This window comes from Gossypium raimondii, chromosome 7 (assembly GCF_025698545.1).
Source record: "Gossypium raimondii isolate GPD5lz chromosome 7, ASM2569854v1, whole genome shotgun sequence".
Lineage (NCBI taxonomy): Eukaryota > Viridiplantae > Streptophyta > Magnoliopsida > Malvales > Malvaceae > Gossypium > Gossypium raimondii.
Window position 1 is genome coordinate 42,862,814 of NC_068571.1, and position 19,946 is coordinate 42,882,759.

At 31.7% G+C, this 19,946-nt stretch overlaps 1 long non-coding RNA gene, 3 other non-coding genes and 1 pseudogene across 4 annotated transcripts; 2 read left to right on the forward strand and 3 right to left on the reverse strand.

Annotated features, from left to right (window-relative positions):
* Nucleotides 1-3,944: 3,944 nt before the first annotated feature.
* On the forward strand, nucleotides 3,945-5,437 carry LOC105789902 (polygalacturonase-like; annotated as a pseudogene).
* An 8,396-nt stretch (nucleotides 5,438-13,833) lies between these two features.
* LOC128042614 (uncharacterized) lies at nucleotides 13,834-15,542 on the forward strand. Its single transcript, XR_008198121.1, has 2 exons — nucleotides 13,834-13,919; nucleotides 15,329-15,542. It is a non-coding gene; the product is annotated as an uncharacterized LOC128042614 (long non-coding RNA).
* A 2,881-nt stretch (nucleotides 15,543-18,423) lies between these two features.
* LOC128042750 (small nucleolar RNA snoR77Y) lies at nucleotides 18,424-18,507 on the reverse strand. Its single transcript, XR_008198262.1, has one exon. It is a non-coding gene; the product is annotated as a small nucleolar RNA snoR77Y (small nucleolar RNA).
* Nucleotides 18,508-18,550: 43 nt separating this feature from the next.
* Nucleotides 18,551-18,705, reverse strand: LOC128042759 (small nucleolar RNA snoR2/U65). Its single transcript, XR_008198271.1, has one exon. It is a non-coding gene; the product is annotated as a small nucleolar RNA snoR2/U65 (small nucleolar RNA).
* A 191-nt stretch (nucleotides 18,706-18,896) lies between these two features.
* Nucleotides 18,897-18,962, reverse strand: LOC128042761 (small nucleolar RNA U49). Its single transcript, XR_008198273.1, has one exon. It is a non-coding gene; the product is annotated as a small nucleolar RNA U49 (small nucleolar RNA).
* Between the last annotated feature and the right edge of the window lie 984 nt (nucleotides 18,963-19,946).

Consider the following 19,946-nt stretch of genomic DNA (forward strand, 5'->3'; position numbering starts at 1 on the left):
GTTCGTGATATTATTGCTCGTGGTGATATTGTTGTGAGAAATATTAGTACTCATGAAAATCCTACAGATATGATGACTAAGTCACTTCCTATAACCAAGTTTGAGCATTGCGTAGACTTGATTGGAAATCATTGTTGAAGTTAAATCCCTAAGGGGTTTTAAACCCTTAAGGGGTTTTATGGAAGAGGTGGAGAACTTGTTCGTTGAGAGTTTGCAATGAAGAACTTGTTCATTGAGAATTCGTGTCAAGGTGGAGATTATTATAATTGAGTGACCCAAATACTTATTTAAATAAAATACAGTGGTAAAATAAAATAAAAGTAAAATCCATATAGAACTACACTTCTTTTATTTTATTTTAGAATAAGGTTTTTTAAACCATATTAAACTCTATCTATTTGATATTGATTAGAATAAGGTGTTTCAATCTTACTACACTCCTATTAGAATATGGTTTTACAAGCCTATAAATAGACTTAGTCTACTCCTCTTGTAATCATTCGAATTTGACAGAGTGAATTTTTTTCTCCACTACCCTTGGCATTTTTCCTAAAAGGGTTTCTACGTAAAATTATGTCTGTTCTTTATTTTTTTCTTTCTCTTTTCTTTGTGATATATTGTCATTACCGACATTCTATTTTTCACAGATATGTATGTAAGTGAGTTGTTTATTATGTGAATTATTGATGTGTTTTCTTCTGTTTTGTTGTGTACATGTGTATTCATTAAGCTTTCCCAAGCTCATCTCTTTACTTTCTTCTCCCTTCATGATAAGTAATGTGTAGGATAATGAGGAGGGTAGTAGTTCAGTGATCCATCGCACAAACTTTCTTTCTACAGTGTGTGCCCCAAGCTCATAAAACCCCAAGAAGGCAATATAGGACATTTCCATGCTAGAGACTTGGAATGAGACTTAGATAATTTTAGACAATTTAAAAATAATTTTTTTAGAGGGATGTAATTGGATTTTTTGGCCTATTTTAATTATTGGGATTTTCTTAATCCTCGTGTTTGCTAGTTTGGCTTAATTGTTGTTTGAATTATATCATACTGCCCATTAGAACAAACGAGACATTTTGCAGCTAGTAGATCTTGCTGAAATCCAAGTATGCCTTATTCCGCTTATTATATGACTTATAGTTTGATTTAGAAAAGCATGCTCTTAGGAGTAAATGCTTGTATGAAATATTATGTATATGTATGGTGAGTATGGATGGTCTGTGTGATTTGTGGTAGGTTTTTGGAGAGTCAGCTCGGTGACTAATGTGTCACTCGAAATTCAGGTCGGACCGTCCTAGCCGAGTTTGGGGTGTCATATAGATCTTTACTCAATTAATCCAAATCCGAGCCCGATTTAAATTTTTTTACCATAAAAGATCATATTAGTTTAAGAATTTGATAACTTTTCTCAATTTAATCCTTAAATTTATATTCCATTAAAGTATACTAAAATGATATTATTAAATTCCGCTATACCATCACATGATTTTTTAAAATTAATATTTTAATATATTTCTTGTATTTTTTAGATTTTAAAATTTTAGGTGATGACGTCGTAGATTAAAAGTGTTACATCATCCGAATACAAGTTCATGCCAAAAAATCCCAATTTTGTCTAAGACAAATATGGACCAAGATGAAAATAATTTATTTCATTTAGGACTAAATATTGGTTTATCCCATCTTAGTAACCTTAATGAAAATATTGTTGCTTTGTTGATTGCAGGTTCCATTAGATTATCGTGTCTACAATTTAGAAACATGAATTGCACGAGAAACCTTATCATAACAGGATTATCACTCTTCTTAAGGATTTTCATCCCTCAATTCTTCAACCAATATTGGAACCCATCCCACCATGGCCTCGCTCACACCGGTGCAGCTTGTGTAAGTGTTTTTATGTTTTTTTTTAAAAACTCCAATCCTATATTCTTCAATGATAAAATAGGGTAAAAAAAGTGAATGATTTTGGCAGTTCAATGTATTTGTGAACAACGTGTTCTCATCGTCGGCGATGGTAGGACTGACGATGGTTGTGACCTTAGACAACACGATAAAAGTGGAGAAATCGAACAAAGATAGAGGGATGCCATGGTGGGTTAAGTTTAGAAAATTTAGAGGAGATAATAGGATTTAAGAATTGTATACTTTTCCTTTTAATCTTAATAGGTTTTTTTACACCAACCTAAATATCCCAAAATTAGGCTTGGTAATTGCATATATTTAACTGCTTTTTCCTTTGATAAATATGGGTAGTAGTAGATGGCAATTCATGTAATTTTTCAAAAATATTTTATGAATTATTTATTAATTTATATTATTTAAATTTTTATTTTTTATAAATATTTTTGTATTAATGGAAAGAGTAATTACATATGAATTTTTAAAGTTGTCAAAATTGCTATTAAAGTAAGGCATTAACCTTTCGGCTGGCGGTGTTGTTGTTGACGATTATATGGTTGACAATCAACCCTCTCTTCCCCCTTTATCTTCCTTCTCGTTGACTTTTGTGTTAGCCGGCATATTACCAACCTGTGGAGGCCAATAAGATGTGAATGAGTAACCTGTTTTCCTACATAATAATGCATTGCTTGGCTCCTTTGCTAAGGGTTAGATTTCCCATTTTGGGAGCTCCCGGGCATCTTTAGTTTGCCTATTTTTGCTCGAGCTTTTTGCATTTATTAGGTGCTTAAGGTTTGTCCATTGTAACAACAGTGAGGGCATGACAAAACTCTACACATCAAGGACTAACCTTCTCAGCCCTAATGGCTAAACACCAACATATGACAGGGTTTTCACTTGATTCAAACAAAGTATGATTTTCTTTTGTAATTCGTTTTTTATTTACATCTTATTTTGTACATTTATCCGAAATTTGATCCTCACTTGTATTTTTTTTTTTGTTGAATGGATATTATTTTTCTAAAAAAAAAACCTTACCATTGAATTGAAATAAAATAAAAGTGTATTTGCATATTATGTTTAATCTTTCAAAAACGAAAAACAAAGATACTTAGTAGCATTATAATTACACTTGTAGACCATTGTAGATACATGAAATAATTAAATGAAATTGCAATAAGACTTTGAATTCAAGTAATCTACCAACAGAGTTGGTGTCCCTTGGCTTGTAACACCAACTCAGTCAAGGCAGGCTCTGTTTGTTTCATTGAAAATGGTTTTCGAAAAATATTTTCTACATTTTCCTATTTTTGTTTCATGAAAAATAATTTTGTCAATGGAAAATAACTTACAAGTCAACGAAAAATAAGCCTTTTTTCCTTCTAGAATGACTTACCCTTTATGAGTGATTTTATTTTTATATAAAAATTATCTTAAATCAAGTTTAATCTTAATATATTATTAATAAATTTTTATTTTTAAAAATATTTAAAATTAATAAAATATTATAATTTTCAATATTATTAAACATACATATTTAATTATCTATATGTAACCATATAATAAATTATTAATATAATATAGAAAATAAATTAATAATGGATAATTTTATTCATCATTTTCTTATACAATGCCTAGAACTCCTCATAACTCCTCCCCATCCCTTAATATAGAAGAACATTAATGCCCTTCAACATGCTCGAACCCACGGTCTCCTGCATGTGCAACAATGTCGATGCCAACCGAGCTAAGTCGACAATTATATTCATCATTTTCATTTATATATAGAAACCTTAAATAGTTATATTAAGTCACGTGACTCTTCAAGTTTGTTTGCAAATTAACTAGCAAATTCCCTTCCAAAAAGAAAAAAAAAAGTGCTAAATATAGTAAGTAAAACTTGGTCATATTATTTACCCACGCTAATTAAAATAGAAATGTTTAGTTGGTTGTAATTTGGCCTTACTCTCTCTATATAAGATGGTTTGAAACAAAACAAAAGACAAAAATCATTCTCTCTTTGAAGTAAATAAAAAGAAAGTATGGCTATTCAATTTAATTTTTTTCATCCATGTTAATACTATTAATTTTATCAATATCATCCGCTGAAGGTCAAGGAGGAGGAGGTGGTGTTATTGATGTTGTTGCAAAGTTTGGTGCAAAGGCAGACGAGAAAACAGATTTGAGTAAGGTAAGCAAAATATCATAGAACTTTATAGTTAGCAAATAAAAGCATGCATAACTATTTTTCCAATCTCTTATCTTTATATGTATCATTTTTTTTTCTTTTTGGCTTTTAGCCATTGTTGGATGCTTGGAAAGAAGCATGTGCCTCGACATCTCCGGTAAAAATTGTGATTCCTAAAGGGATATATTTTTTAAGTATAGCTACCTTAGATGGTCCTTGCAAGGCTCCTATTGAACTTCAAGTTCAAGGCACTTTGAAGGCTCCGGCAGACCCTGGTGCTTTTAAGGAGCCTAAATGGATTGCATTCAATAGAATTGAAAATTTCAAATTGTCTGGCGGAGGAATTTTCGACGGTCAGGGAACCGCTGCTTATAAAAGGGAAGATTGTGAAAAGCATGATTATTGTGATTCACTTCCTATTGTAAGTTCTTTACTTATTGAAAAGTTATGACTTTTGTTTTTATAAATAGAATTAAGTAATAATTATTTTTTGTTTCATTTTGAAATTAAACAAAAACCTAAGGTTTGATTTTTTAACCAACGCAATGATACAAGGTATAACAACCAAAGACAGCAAGCAGTTCCATGTTAATGTTCTAGGATGCAAAAACATTACTTTCGAACATTTCATCATATCAGCACCTGGAGATAGCCCAAACACAGATGGGGTCAATGTTCTTAACACGGAGATAAAAACTGGTGATGATTGTGTTTCAATTGGGGATGGCTCCAAAAACTTGGTTATCAATGGAGTAACTTGTGGACCAGGACATGGTATCAGTATTGGCAGTCTCGGATTGTTTAAAAATGAAGAACCCGTTGATGGAGTTACAGTAAAAAACTGCACCTTGACTAATACTTCAAATGGTGTTAGAATCAAAAGTTGGCCAGGTGCTAAACTCGGCACTTGTTCGAACATTCACTTTGAGGATATTACCGTGACCAATGTCAGTTCTCCTATTATAATTGATCAGAAATATTGCCCATGGAACAAATGCAAGATAAATGTATGTACATATTTATCAAAACCGTAAGAGAGCAAAAAGAGTTAAACGGTCATTGAATCATTATTTTTTTTTGATGCAGGAAGAATCAAAAGTTAAACTAAGCAACATTAGTTTCAAAAACATTCACGGCACTTCGGCGCTTCCAGAAGCTGTCAAGATTATTTGCAGCGCTACTTTGCCGTGTGAAAATGTGGAACTTGCGGACATTGAAATTACGCTTAGTGGAACAAATGGACCTACAGTATCACAATGTTCGAATGTGAAGCCTAAAGTTAGTGGCAAACAAAATCCAGTTGCATGTTCCACCCCTATTGCAACAAAACCTACCCCGGCTGCTTAATCAATAGCATAGATATAAATTTTTTTGATGAGGTTGTAACTCCTGTAATTATTTTTATTTTGCAAACAAATTTTGTTTTGTTTTACATTCTATGTTATTAAGAATATTTTTCTTAAACTTAATTATTTTTAAAAATACACTTCAACAAAAAATATTGCAATGTGATAACATTTTATGCATTTTGGCTTACCATATAATTACTATTAAAATACTACTAAACCAGATACTATTTAATTTTTATTTATTTATCTAAATTTTTGTTTTTTATTTATAAAATTGGCATAATAAAATTTTAATCCTCAATATTTATACATTGTATCAATTTAGCTTTGATTCTAAAAGTAACTTTTAACTTTTACACATTGTATAATTTAATTTTTTATAGTTTTTTTATGACTCTTTCACCTTAAAAGCTAAAAAATAAATTTATCAATTAAATTTGATCCAAAATATATTAAAATTAAAAATATAAAATTTAATATGATAATTTTATCTTTTCTTATTGTTTTAAATTTAACCTTGAATGTTACAAACAAAAGCAAAACGGTAAAAATACAAAATTGCACTATATAAATGTTAAGGAGTTGAATTTTTTAGAATCAAGATTAAATTGGCACAATGTATGAACGATGAGAGCTAAAATTACTATTATGTCAATATTAAAAGCTGTCAAAGTTGTATAAAATGTTTGGCAATGGAATCCATCAAACTGGTTGAATCAAAAATCGATGGTTTAACTTGTTCAACCACTTGATCAATTATTGACATTAAATGTAATTATCGCTTGAAAATTTATATACAATTTTTAAATTTTAAATGATAATACCTTAAACTCAAAGACCAAAAGGAATTTAATTGTCAAATTCAAGCGACAAAGTGGATAAAAAAAAACCTAACAGCCAAATTCTTAAATGATAACACAATTCTCCAAGCACTTTTTGGAACAAGGTTGCCAGCTGTTATTGGAGGTTCTTATGCTTATGTTATCCCAATAGCCTATATAATAAACGACTCGTCATTGCAACGAATTAGTGACTCCTCCTTCGGCTTACATACTAAGCCATGGCATTGTCTAGCGGGTTGGACAATTTAACATAACTATTAATCAAACAAGCCATTCTCGAGGAAAAATCAGGAACAAGTTATCGAACAAAATCCTCCCTACATTAAAAACTCAAACATTATGAAACTCCAACTTAAGACCTCGTTGGCCTTACAATAAGAACCAATCCCTCATTGGCAATCCATTGAATGAATGCATTTATACATATATATGTTTGCTAGGTGGTTGATTTTTGTAATAATTTTGCAAGGGACTGGGATAATGATTGATGGACTATTCGGAACGGTCACCAATTCTACAGTTTCCTTGTGAGATATGCTTTTAAACTAGCCATTGGTGCAAGCTGCTGGTGTTGTATTATTCTGCCATGTTGGTATCATTGTTATGTTTCAGGGAAAAAGTCAGACTCCTAGGATTAACCCGAGTTGGAAGTCGCCGAGTTGATCAGAAACTGCTGGCTTCATGATGTTTTTCTCTATATTTGGTATATGTCCAACATTGATATGCTAGATCTTTTCTATATATATTTGAATAATCATACTATATTCATATTTGACTATATTTTGAAAAGAAATAAATATTCAGGAAATATAAAGGGTTAAATTACTTTTTGAGATGTGAACTTGACAATTTTTCCCATATTGTTGAACTCTAAACTTTAAATTTGACAATTGTTTCTACTTTGGGGCCTAAATTTTTTTATCCAAATCAAACCTTGAATTTTGCAGTTGTTCTCACATTGGGGTTTGAATTTTTTTTCTTCAAGCTAGTCCTTAAAAACCCTAGAGTTCAAGCCCCAATGTGGGAACAATTTCCAAGTTTAAGGACTAACTAGGACAAAAAAATGTTCAAGCCCCAAAGTGGAAATGAATACCTTTTTCAGGTCTCAATGCGAGAACAATTTACTAAGCTCGGAACATATATGATATTTAATCTTAACATATATGATATTTTGTGCAGGAAAATTTGGAGGAGTGTTTCCATCCATACATTTCCCCATCTTTGCAGCACTTTATTGTATGCTTTTCGTCCTTGTAGGTATGTATTAATTTTAACCATACCTACCCATTTTTATCCCAACCTTAGATTTTCACATCCTGGAAACCAGGCTATAGTATTGACATTAAATTATAGATTAAAAATAGAGTAAATAGAAACCACGTTAGTAATTAGGACTAAATAGGAATAATAGGGAAAGTAGTGAACTCAAATAGGTAATTGGGACTGATGGTTAGTGGGGGATTTATTAAAACAATGCTTCTCATGTTGCATCTGGTAGTTAATTTTCCTTCAAAATTTTCTTGTGCATTACATTATCTAAGCAACCAAGCACCATTTTCTTCTTTAAATTCTCAAGTAAAACACCAACTTTTTCTTCTTAAAATTTGGTTCGGTTATTGAGCGGACCACTCGAGAGTCACGAAGGATAGTAAGACCGAAGGTAAACAATCTATTTTCATATCAAATCTACATGAAATGCTTTTGACTAAAGTATCTACGGTTTAGTTAGGAAATATAAATAATGTTTGTTTTTTTTTATGATCTGGCTTCATGAAAATGGTGGATTGAAGCTAGCAAAGCTAAGAAATGTTGTTTAAAATGGTTTTGTCTTTGAAGAAAGTGATGAACAGTGATTGATTCTTAAAAGAAAGAGTTAGGTGAGATTAACATTTAATTAATAGTCTAGATCTACAAATATATGTAAGTTAGGAGGGTTAAAAGTTAGGAAATGGGGTAAGTATTAGAACAACAAAAATCTGCAAGAGATAACGTAAGTAGTGGGCTGTTGTTGAGTAGAGAATGAATTAAAATGTTTTAGACAATATGTTATGTGTATTTATTCATGCGGAGCTGAAAATACCGGAGGAGCATCGACTAGCAGAAACGAAGGCAAGGAAAAGGTCACATAATCAACATTGTGGTGAACAAGGTGAGTACACTATATACTGCACTTGAAAACGAGGTTTCGCTCTACTGAAAGCAAGTAAGACGTGCGAATCCTGTCTTCATGTTGTGGATTGAACATGTACATGTGCGAACCTCTTCCATGCATTGTGCAAACCTCATCCATGTGTTGTGCAAACTCTTAGCATGAATCTATGTGCGTGTGTTTTTACATGCTATGTGAACCCTGAGTAAAATGTATATATGTGTCCAGTGTTAGGTTAAATATATAATATATATATAGGCGTTTAAAGTTTTTTATATAGTATAATTTGTGTGTACTGTTATATATTATATATAGGTTTGTGGCTTTTAATTTATATAATATATATACATGATGTAAAAGGGAATTGTTATATACAATGAATGCATGTGCAAAGGTTATTATAAATAATATATGTACATATTTTTACATCTAAAGGGTTTTGTGTATTATATGTATGCATGCGTGGGTTTTAATATAAAATATATATATACATACATTTGCATTAAAAAGTTCTGTTCTATCTATTATATATAAATGTATATATATGCAGTGTGCGAACCCTAAGTCTAGTATGCTATTTTTTTATACTTAATGTTCTGTTTATGCGAGCTTAATGCTTTGCAAGTTGTTCTATGACGTGTTGTGGTACTGTCAGCTATATTAAAATTTGTGAGCCTAAAATGACGTGACCTGTAAATGTGTATTATTGCGATATGTTGGTATTGTGAATTTTTGGAACCATTGGATATAGTTGGCATGCCATAGGATTATGAGTGCTCACCTATATAATGTGATAGGGCGCTTAATGCTTTGCAAGCTATTCTATGACGTGTTGTGGTACTGTGAGCTCTATTAAAAATTGTGAGCCTAAAATGACGTGACCTGTACATGTGTATTACTGCGTTATGTTGGCATTGTGAATTTTTGGAACCATTGGATATAGTTGGAATGCCATAGGATTGTGAGTGCTCACTTATATGTGAATTAGTGACATACGAATCGATTGTATGCAAACTACCTACATGTAGAACTATTTATGTTCGAATTGTTATATGCGATTTGTCTGTAAGTGAGTTGTTTAGTATGTGAATTATTTATGTGTTTTCTTCTGTTTTGTACATGTGTATTCACTGAGCTTTCCCAAGCTCATCTCTTTACTTTCTTCTCCCCTCACGATAACTAGTATGCGGGATAACAAGGAGGGCAACAGTTCAGTGATCTATTGCACAAACTTTCTTTTTACAGTATTTGTGCCATACTTATAAACCCCAAGAAGGCAATGTGGGACATTTCCATGCTAGAGACTTGGAATGAGACTTAGATCATCTTAGACAATTTAAAAATAATTTTTTTAGAGGGATGTAATTGGATTTTTTGGTCTATTTTAATTCTTGGGATTTTTTAATCTTAGTGTTTGCTTGTTTGGCTCAATTTGCTGTATGAATTATATGATATTGCCCATATGAAATAACGAGACATTTTGCAGCTAGTAGAGCTTGCTGAAATCTAGGTACGCCTTATTCCGCTTATTATATGACTTATAGTTTGATTTAGAAAAGCATGCTTTGAGGAGTAAATGCTTGTATTAAATATTTTGTATATGTATGGTCAGTATGGATGGTTGGTGTGATTTGTGGTAGTTTTTTTGGAGAGTCACCTCGGTGGCTGATGTGTCGCTCGAAGTTCAGGTTGGACTATCCCGACCGAGTTTAGGGTGCCATATAGATCTTTACTCAATTAATCCAAATTCGAGTCCGGTTTAAATTTTTTTTACCATAAAAGGTCATATTAGTTGAAGAACTTGATAACTTTTCTCAATTTAATCCTTAAATTTAGATTCCATTAAAGTATACTAAAATGATATTATTAAATTCTGCTATGCCATCACCTGATTTTTTTAAATTAATATTTTGATATATTTCTTGTATTTTTTAGATTTTAAAATTTTAGGTGATGGCGTCGTAGATTAAAAGTGTTACATCATCCAAATACAAGTTCATGCCAAAAATTCCTAATTTTGTCTAAGACAAATGTGGACCAAGATGAAAAGAATTTAATTCATTTAGGACTAAATATTGGTTTATCCCATCTTAGTAACCTTAATGAAAATATTGTTGCTTTGTTGATTGCAGGTTCCATTAGATTATCGTGTCTACAATTCAGAAACATGAATTGCATGAGAAACCTTATCATAACAGGATTATCACTCTTCTTAGAGATTTCCATCTCTCAATTCTTCAACCAATATTGGAACCCATCCCACCATGGCCTCGCTCACACCGATGCAACTTGTGTAAGTTTTTTTATGTTTTTTTTTTAAAACTCCAATCCCATATTCTTCAATGATAAAAGAGGGTAAAAAAAGTGAATGATTTTTGTAGTTCAATGCATTTTTGAACAACGTGTTCTCATCATCGGCGATGGTAGGACTAACGATGGTTGTGACCTTAGACAACACGATAAAAGTGGAGAAATCGATCAAAGATAGAGGGATGCCATGGTGGGTTAAGTTTAGAAAATTTAGAGGAGATAATAGGATTGAATAATTGTATACTTTTCCTTTTAATCTTAATAGGTTTTTTCCACCAACCTAAATATCCCAAAATTAGGCTTGGTAATTGCATATATTTAACTACTCTTTCCTTTGATAAATATGGGTAGTAGTAGATGGCAATTCATGTAATTTTTCAAAAATATTTTATGAATTATTTATTAATTTATATAATTTAAATTTTTATTTTTTATAAATATTTTTGTATTAATGACAATTGTTTCTACTTTGGGGCCTGAATTTGTTTATTTAAATTAAAACTTAAATTTTGCAGTTTTTCTTACATTTGGGTTTGAATTTTTTTTGTTTGTTCAAGTTAGTCCTTAAAAACCCTAGAGTTCAGGCCCTAATGTGGGAACAATTGCCAACTGTAAGTACTAACTTGGAAAAAAAAGTTCAAGCTAAAAAGTGGGAACGATTACCTAATTCATTATGGCGAATCTTATCCCCTAAAGTTACAGCAGAGCAAATTGAAGTTTCAAGTCTTATCTCCCTGATGTTATAGTGGAGCAGATTGAAGTTATAGATCTTATCTTCTTGAAGTTGCAGTGGAGTAGATCGGAGATAGCAAATCTTATCTCTCTGAAGTTGCAGTAGAGCAGATTAAAGCTATACACCTTATCTCCTCGAAGTTGCAGTGGAGCAGATTAAAAATAAACAAATCTTATCTCCCTGAAATTGCAGTGGAGCAGATTGAAGATAGGCTACAAATCTTATCTCCTTGAAGTTGCAGTGGAGCAGATTAAAGCCGCAAATCTTATCTCCCTAAAGTTGCAGTGGAGCAGAATAAAGATAGTGAATCTTATCTCTCTGAAGTTGCAGTAGAGCAGACTTAAAATTGCAAATATTATCTCCCTAAAGTTGCAGTGGAGTAGATTAAAGATAGTGAATCTTATCACTCTAAAGTTGCAGTAGAGCATATTGAAACTATAAATCTTATCTCCTTGAAGTTGCAGGGTGTAAATTGAAGATAGTGAATCTTTTCTCCCTGAAGTTGCAGTGAGATGGATTGAAATCATTATGGCAAATCTTATCCTCCTGAAGTTGCAGCGGAGCAGATTGAAGTTACAAGTCTTATCTCCCTGAAGTTGCAATAGAGCAAATTGAAGTTATAGATCTTATCTTCCTAAAGTTGCAGTAGAGTAGATCAGAGATAGCAAATTTTATCTCTCTAAAGTTGCAGTAAAGCAGATTAAAGCTATACACCTTGTCTCCTCGAAGTTGCAGTGGAACAGGTTAAAAATAAACAAATCTTATCTCTCTGAAATTGCAGTGGAGCAAATTGAAGACAGGCTACAAATCTTATCTCCTTAAAGTTGCAGTAGAGCAAATTAAAGCCGCAAATCTTATCTCACTGAAGTTGCAGTGGAGCAAAATGAAGATAATGAATCTTATCTCTCTGAAGTTGCAGTAGAGCAGATTGAAAATTACAAATCTTATCTCTCTGAAGTTGCAGTGGAGTAGATTGAAGATAGTGAATCTTATCTCTCTGAATTTGTAGTAGAGCAGATTGAAACTACAAATCTTATCTCCCTAAAGTTGCAGTAGAGTAGATTGAAGATAGTGAATCTTTTCTCCCTGAAGTTGCAGTGGAGCATATTGAAGTTACAACTATTATCTCTCTAAAGTTATAGTGGAGTGGATTGAAGTTACAACTCTTATCTCCCTGAAGTTGCAGTGGAGTGGATTGAAGTTACAACTCTTATCTCCCTAAAGTTGCAGTAGAGCGGATTGAAATTACAACTATTATCTCCCTGAATTTGCAGTGGAGCCGATTGAAGTTACAACTCTTATCTCCCTGAAGTTGCAATGGAGTGGATTGAAGTTACAACTTTTATCTCCCTGAAGTTGCAGTGGAGCGGATTAAAGTTTCAAATATTATCTCCCTGAAGTTGCAGTGGAGCAGATTGAAGTTACAAATCTTATCTCCCTAAAGTTGTAGTGGAGCGGATTAAAGTTACAAATCTTATCTCCCTAAAGTTGCAGTGGAGCAGATTAAAGCTACAAGTCTAATCTCCCTGAAGTTGCAGTGGAGTACATTGAAGCAACAAATCCTATACCTCTGAAGTTGCAGTGGGTTAGAATGAAGCTACTTGAGAAATAGGAGCACCAAAAAGGTCGAGATTCGGCGAGACCAGACGAAATTGGTCATTCTTAAAAGTCTTTGCTCCATTCTCGTTACACGACAACGAGCAAAGAGGGGCAACTGTGAAAGCCCAATTTCGTCCGGCCCACTAAACAAAAAAATAATAATAAATAAAACAAAAAATTAAAGTCCAATAAAAATAAAAAATAGTCCATTTAGAATATGGCCCAAATAAAAAAACTCTAACCCAAAGTTACAAGCCCAAACACCTAAACTGTTTCAGACTAAACAGAAACCCTAGCCGCCGTGTAACAGCCCGATTCTGGGCCTAGTCGGAATAGTGATTTCGGGACCACAAATCCGACGAGGGAAAATATGGTTATTATTATATTTTTATGGTCTACAATTTCACGGAAAATTTTCGTAAAAATTTCGCTCGAAAATTTCGACGTTTAGCACTCAATTTAGTCAAAAGGACTAAATTGTAAATAGTGCAAAAGTTGAGTTCTACATCTTAGAGGTGTCTAATTGTTATGAAATTTTAAATTGGAGGTCTTTATGTGGTAATTAGACCATTAGTTAGTTGATGGACAAAATAGACATAAGAAATGGGTGAAATAGATTTTTTTAAATGGGGCATTTTAGTCATTTGGTTATTAAATAGAATTAAATGGGAAAAAGATGGCAAAATATGCTCATCTTCTTCATGGTGAACGAAATCAGCAAGGGGAAGCCATATTTAGGGTTTTAAGCTTTCAAGCTCTGTAATCAAGAAAGACGTGAAGAGTATATCAAACGGGGAAAAGAAAAGATAGTGGAGTAAAGTGCAAAATTACGATATTTTGCACCGAGGTAAGTAAACACGTGACTTAATGTATTATTTTGATATTATTTGATATATGTTGAGATTTATTTGGAATTAAAATAAATGTTTGGCAATATCCTAAAAATGTTGTTAAATCGGGAAAGGTGATAAAGGGTTGCAATATATGGGTTATGGGTTGAACACTCGGAATAAGCCGGAGTATGTTGTATATAAAAGGGGTTGCTGTGTGCTGATTCCCCGATTTATGGGTGGTGCTATGTGCGTGATCCACCATATCTTTGAAATGTGAAAGGGGGTTGCTATGTGCTGATTCCCCCGAGGGGTTGCTAAGTGCTGATTCCCCGATTTCATTGGTGGTGCTAAGTGCGATATCCACCATATCTTTGAAATGAAAAGGGGGGTTGCTATGTGCTGATTCCCCCGAGGGGTTGCTAAGTGCTGATTCCCCGATTCATTGGTGGTGCTAAGTGCGATATCCACCATATCTTTGAAATAAAAAGGGGGTTGCTATGTGCTGATTCCCCCGAGGGGTTGCTAAGTGCTGATTCCCCGATTCAGTGGTGGTGCTAAGTGCGGGATCCACCAATAACGGCTAACATTCCGAGTGTTCAACGAAAAAGTGTGGAAGATGAATATTGCCATATGGTGGAAAATTTTATGGGTAAATATTGAGTTGAATACTAAATCGACCCATGTATGAGATGGGAGAAAATATCAAAAATGCAAAAGGAACGATTTAATTATAAACTGTGTTGAACAACAGCAATTGGGTAACTTTGAAAAAATCACCATAAATGGTGGAAAATGAATGGGAAGCTGAATAATATATGAAATTGAAGTTGAATGTATCTATTCTCATATGAAAGAAATAGAATAAGCAAAGGAGTTGTATTTTGGAGATATCTGAATTTTACTGAAACAGGGCTGGATTGATTTCGAGATCCCTGTTCTAACTTTGGAAAATTACCAAAATTGTAAAAAATAATTATGGCATGAAATTTATATCCCTGGAATCCTTATTGAGTCTATTTTTATTAGAAACAAGCGAAACCATTTTTCAAATTTTGTACAGAGAGTTAAGTGAATTTTAGTGAGGAAGGGTCAGAACCGTTGGGCAGTGAAACAGGGGAAGGTTTAATGAATAAACTGTACTAATTGGCTGGGTTAAAAATTCTGAACTTTTTATGGTGAAATGGTATATGAGTCTAGTTTCAGGGAAAATTTACGGAACTCAATTTGGAGCCCTGTAGCTCCAGATAAAAATAAATTAGCGACTATGACGCAGAAAAACAGCTTGCTGGAAATTGCCTAAACAATAAAGTTATTCATGAATAAGTTTATATTTTGGTGTAGTTATGGGAGTAATTACTTATTTATCATGTGTTTACTTACTAAGCTATATGCTTACTCGATTTTATTTTTCTCTTGGTTATAGTGACTTCCAACAACTCGGAAATTGGAACGAAGTCAGACAATCATCTACACTATCCTTCACATTTGGGGTATTTTACTACTAGTGTTCCGAAATTTTATGGCATGTATAGACAATTTATGTAATGTGGGATCATCATGTAAATATATGTTATGGTTCCCTTTTAAATGTAGTGTTTATTAATAGTTAAACTATATGTGTGTTTATACAAATGAAATTGGTTGGTATATTGGAATGTGTTCTAAATTTGCAGGAGGTTTAAGCAAAAATAAGTAGGAATGCTGTCGAAATTTTTTTAAAAATTTAGTAATACCTCATACTCTGTTCCGGTAAGGAATACGGGTAAGGGGTGTTACACGCCGCACCCTAAATCCCTACCCTAGTGTCGCTACCGTCGCCCCTAGCCCCTGGTGCCACACGTCAACACGCTGCCACTGCTCTACCACCAACTACTACCGTCATCAACCACCCTTGCAAAAAAGAGAAAAAGGAAGAAAAGATAGGAGTAGTTGAAAAAGTAGAAAAAATGAAAAAAATAATATGTAACGTGGCTATAAAAGCCACGAAAAAAAACATGTAAAAAAAAGGAAAGAAATCGAAAAAAAAAAAAGAAATCAAATACAATCAAGAAGGTGATTTTATTTTTTGTTTATTTATTTTTTCGAAAGAAAAAAAATAAACATATATATAAAAAGGGGCCGAATAAAAAAAATGAAGTTTTTTTTTTTTTGTTTGTTTTACCTTTTTAGGCTTTTAGCCCTCAGATCCTGGCTTTGGAAGTCAAAAGGCCAAAAAAGGAAACTTTTTTCATTTTTCGGCCACCGTGTACGGCGGTGCCATCGCCAGTGACCGGTGGTCAGCACAGCGGCGAATCGCCAGAGCCAAGGCTAGCCGATAGCTTTTTGGAGAAAGGGAGAGAGAGTTTTCTAAATTTTTTTTTTAAAAGATGGAGGAAATGATTTTTTTTAAGGTTTTTGACTTATATAGGGTGCCAAAATAGCACCATTTTGAAAGGGTCAGAAAGGTCCCAAAACGACGTCATTTTGGCCGACCAGATCTGACCCGACCCACTCGACCTCAAGATCTATGTGTTTTTGTGACTAGGGTATAATTGCTACCCTAGTCCTTCCGCTTTTTAGGCGGTTTTCAATACAGTCTTGTTCTATTTTTTTATTTTATCACTTAATTTTAATTTGTTTTCGATTTAGTCCTTCGTATGCTGACCCCCTGGGGAATGACGCGTGTCCTGGAGTTTTGGGATAATTTCTCATTTAGTCCCTGTTTCTTTTCGCGCATTTCATTTTGGTCCTTTATTCCGTTTTATTAGTTTAGTTTTTATTATTTACAATTTGTACCCCTAATTTCATTTAAATTTCAATTTAATCCTTGTTTATTTAACTTCAACCTTTTACAAACTGTTTTTTATTATTTATTTATTTATTTATTACTTTTTATATTTATATATACTTGAAAATTAGATTGTATACATTCTTTTATTTGTGCATGTTTGTTTATTTATTATTATTGTCATTATTATTTTATTTTATTCTTTTGTTCTTGTTATTTTATTATTTCTTTTATTATTTTTGGTACTTTCATGTCATACATATTTATCTTTTAGTCATGCATCTTCCGTTTTTTTCTTTTTTTTAAGTTACCTTATCTATTTTATTATTATGATATGATTAATAATAATAATAATAATAATAATAATAATATTATTATTATTATTATTATTATTACATCATTGTTATTATAGTATTCCTTTATATAGCCATTTTGTAGTATCTCATTATCACTATATCATACATTGTGTTTAAATATACTTATCCATTTTATATTATGCCCGAATAAGTTAAATGCGCGTCACTTTAAATGTTACGTTCGTTTTTGCACGATGCATAAAAAAGGAATTTTTTTTATCAAAGCAATATTCATTATTTTTGGAATTAAAAAGAGTGTGTTCCTAACTTACGGAATATGGCTTCTTTCTAAAATCGAGATAGTCGAATATCTACTTTAAAATAAGTAAAAAATAAGATTTTAGCATTTGTTCTCATTTTCGAGGATTTAAGGCATTGTGACTTAACTTACGGGACATGATCATTTCTTCTCGATTAACTTGAAATAAGCCCATTTTCGTGAAAATTAATTTAGTTAAGTAATGTCTTAATAAGGGATCGTAATTTAAATTCTCTTTAAATTCTCAATTTTCTACACTAAAGACATCAAGTAATCAATTAGATACCAATTTTAGGCGTAACGAAGGTGCTAATCCTTTTTCGTGCATAACTGACTCCCGAACCCAATTTCTAGATTTTTGTAAACTGAAAAATATTATTTTAATAAATCAAACATTTTATTGAAACAATCGAATTACGAGATGATTCGGTCACACCTTATAAAAAAGATTGGTGACGACTCAATTTTTATTTTTCTCAAATAAAAAGTCAATTTCAAAAAAATGGTTTAAACAAAATTATATTCAATTGTTAACATTATTAAATCTTTATCAATTTTACTAATGTCACATTTTTAAATAAAAATACAAAATAATATTATAATAAAAATAAATTTAACAAAATAAATTTAATAATACTAACAGCTAAAACTAGATTTTTGATATCTACAAAATAAGAATTTAAAATTATTATTTAATTATTATTAATTCATAAATAAAAGTACATGACGAACCCTATTCAATTTTATGCTAATCTTATTTAATTATTATTTACATTATTCTCTAAAATTATTATTTAAATTATGCATTCAACGGTGCTTTATAAAAAAAATTTACTTCTTCTCATTGATATTGAACATGTAAAATTTGTATTTACAATTGTAATTAAACGTATAAACTTGTGATGAGAAAACTCTGATCAAATTACAATTATACAGTTGTGATTGAATATTTGGTCTACAATTCTTAAGTTGTGATTGAATTCGTTCGTATTTAATTAATTAAAATTAACTCCAAAATCAATTTGAATCGAAAGAACTCAATGTCTGAACTCAAGATCAGATTTAATCTTTGAAACTACTCAAATTTGTTCGATATTTCAAGCTCATTCATAAACAAACTAAATTCGATTATTTTTCCAAAGCCTCAGATATCAAATTGACATCAAAATAATAATTCAGTCGGTAATTCCAACTGTAATTTAAGAAATCATCACAGGCTTCAATAAATCCAATCCTTAATAACAATACATTAGAATTTTTTTTTAATGTAATCGCCGAAAACGGCTACGTAGATCAAATTCAGATCCACAGGTTCCTATCAGAAAGCGAAACATGAGATTTATTTCGGTCCAATCATAGCATCGCCGGTCATTGCTTTTTTTTTTTCTTTTTCGCTACCGGCGACGTGGCATCGGGCCTATAAAAATGAAATATTCAAATATCAAAAAGCGTACCCTTCAGAGACCCGTTTCAAATCACCCACACAACGTAAAAAGCTTTCATGGAAAAGCCGCCCGCGAAGGTTCCCGGTCAATGATCTAGCACCTAAGAACAAGAATCAGAGGACTGACATTGAAGGATGGGAAAACGGAGGATTTTTCCTTAGCTAGTTGCCGTTGCTGGTTTAAAGTGTCATACGGCACTTCCTATCCATGGGTTTTCTTCCTCATTGGGATTTCGCTCCATAAATCAAACACATTAATTTAAAAAAAAAAGGGAGGAGAAACCTAGATTTTTCATGCTTTTAATAGTTATGAGAATAAGAATGGCAATTACTGTGTCAATTTATAGAGGGCAATGAAATCAAAAACCCTACATCTCTAAAAAAGGCGCCACTGAAATTCAAAAACTTCTTTGAAAAATGGCCGAAAGGAGGTTTCAGGCTTGTATTGAATAGGCCCAAAACTTTGCTCTGGCCCATGATAATTCAAACTCCATTCTTCACGCAATAAAAACTTAGGGTTTAGAGAAAAAAATCCGACATATCAAGAACCCACTCGAATTCTAGTGTTTTTGACAGTTTTTGAAATATAAATAAAAAATCACAGTTATTTAATCAAGTCAATTTTTATTTTTATTTTATTTATGATTATTTTTAATTATTTATGGTATAAAAATAAATATTTTATATTTAAAATAGTCAACATAATTTAAATTACATATATTAAATTATGACACACTTATGTAATGAGTAAATTAAAATTACGTAACAAATATATTTATAAAAACTTATATAAAAATTTAGTTGAATAGTAAAATATATATGTGTGAAAAATTAAAAGATATGGATTCAAATCTCATTATATGTATATATTTTTCAATTTTATATAAAATATATAAAATGAGAAGAGCATACTCAAAATAATACAATTTACTTTGAAAAGTAAAGATATTTTCATCTTTTTCAACTGAGTTGATAGACAATTAAGTCTGCCGCACCAACTCAATTAAGAGCTATATAATAAGTATAGATAATTATTTTTAATATATATAAGAATTATTGATTAATTTTTATTTAATTAAAATTTAATTTTATTTAAAATAAACATGTGAAAACTTTATTAAATTATTTTAAAATTTATAAAAATAAATTTTATTTGTTAAAATAAATTCAAAATTTGAAAACCAAAATAAGACCGAATTCAACCCAACAAAATTA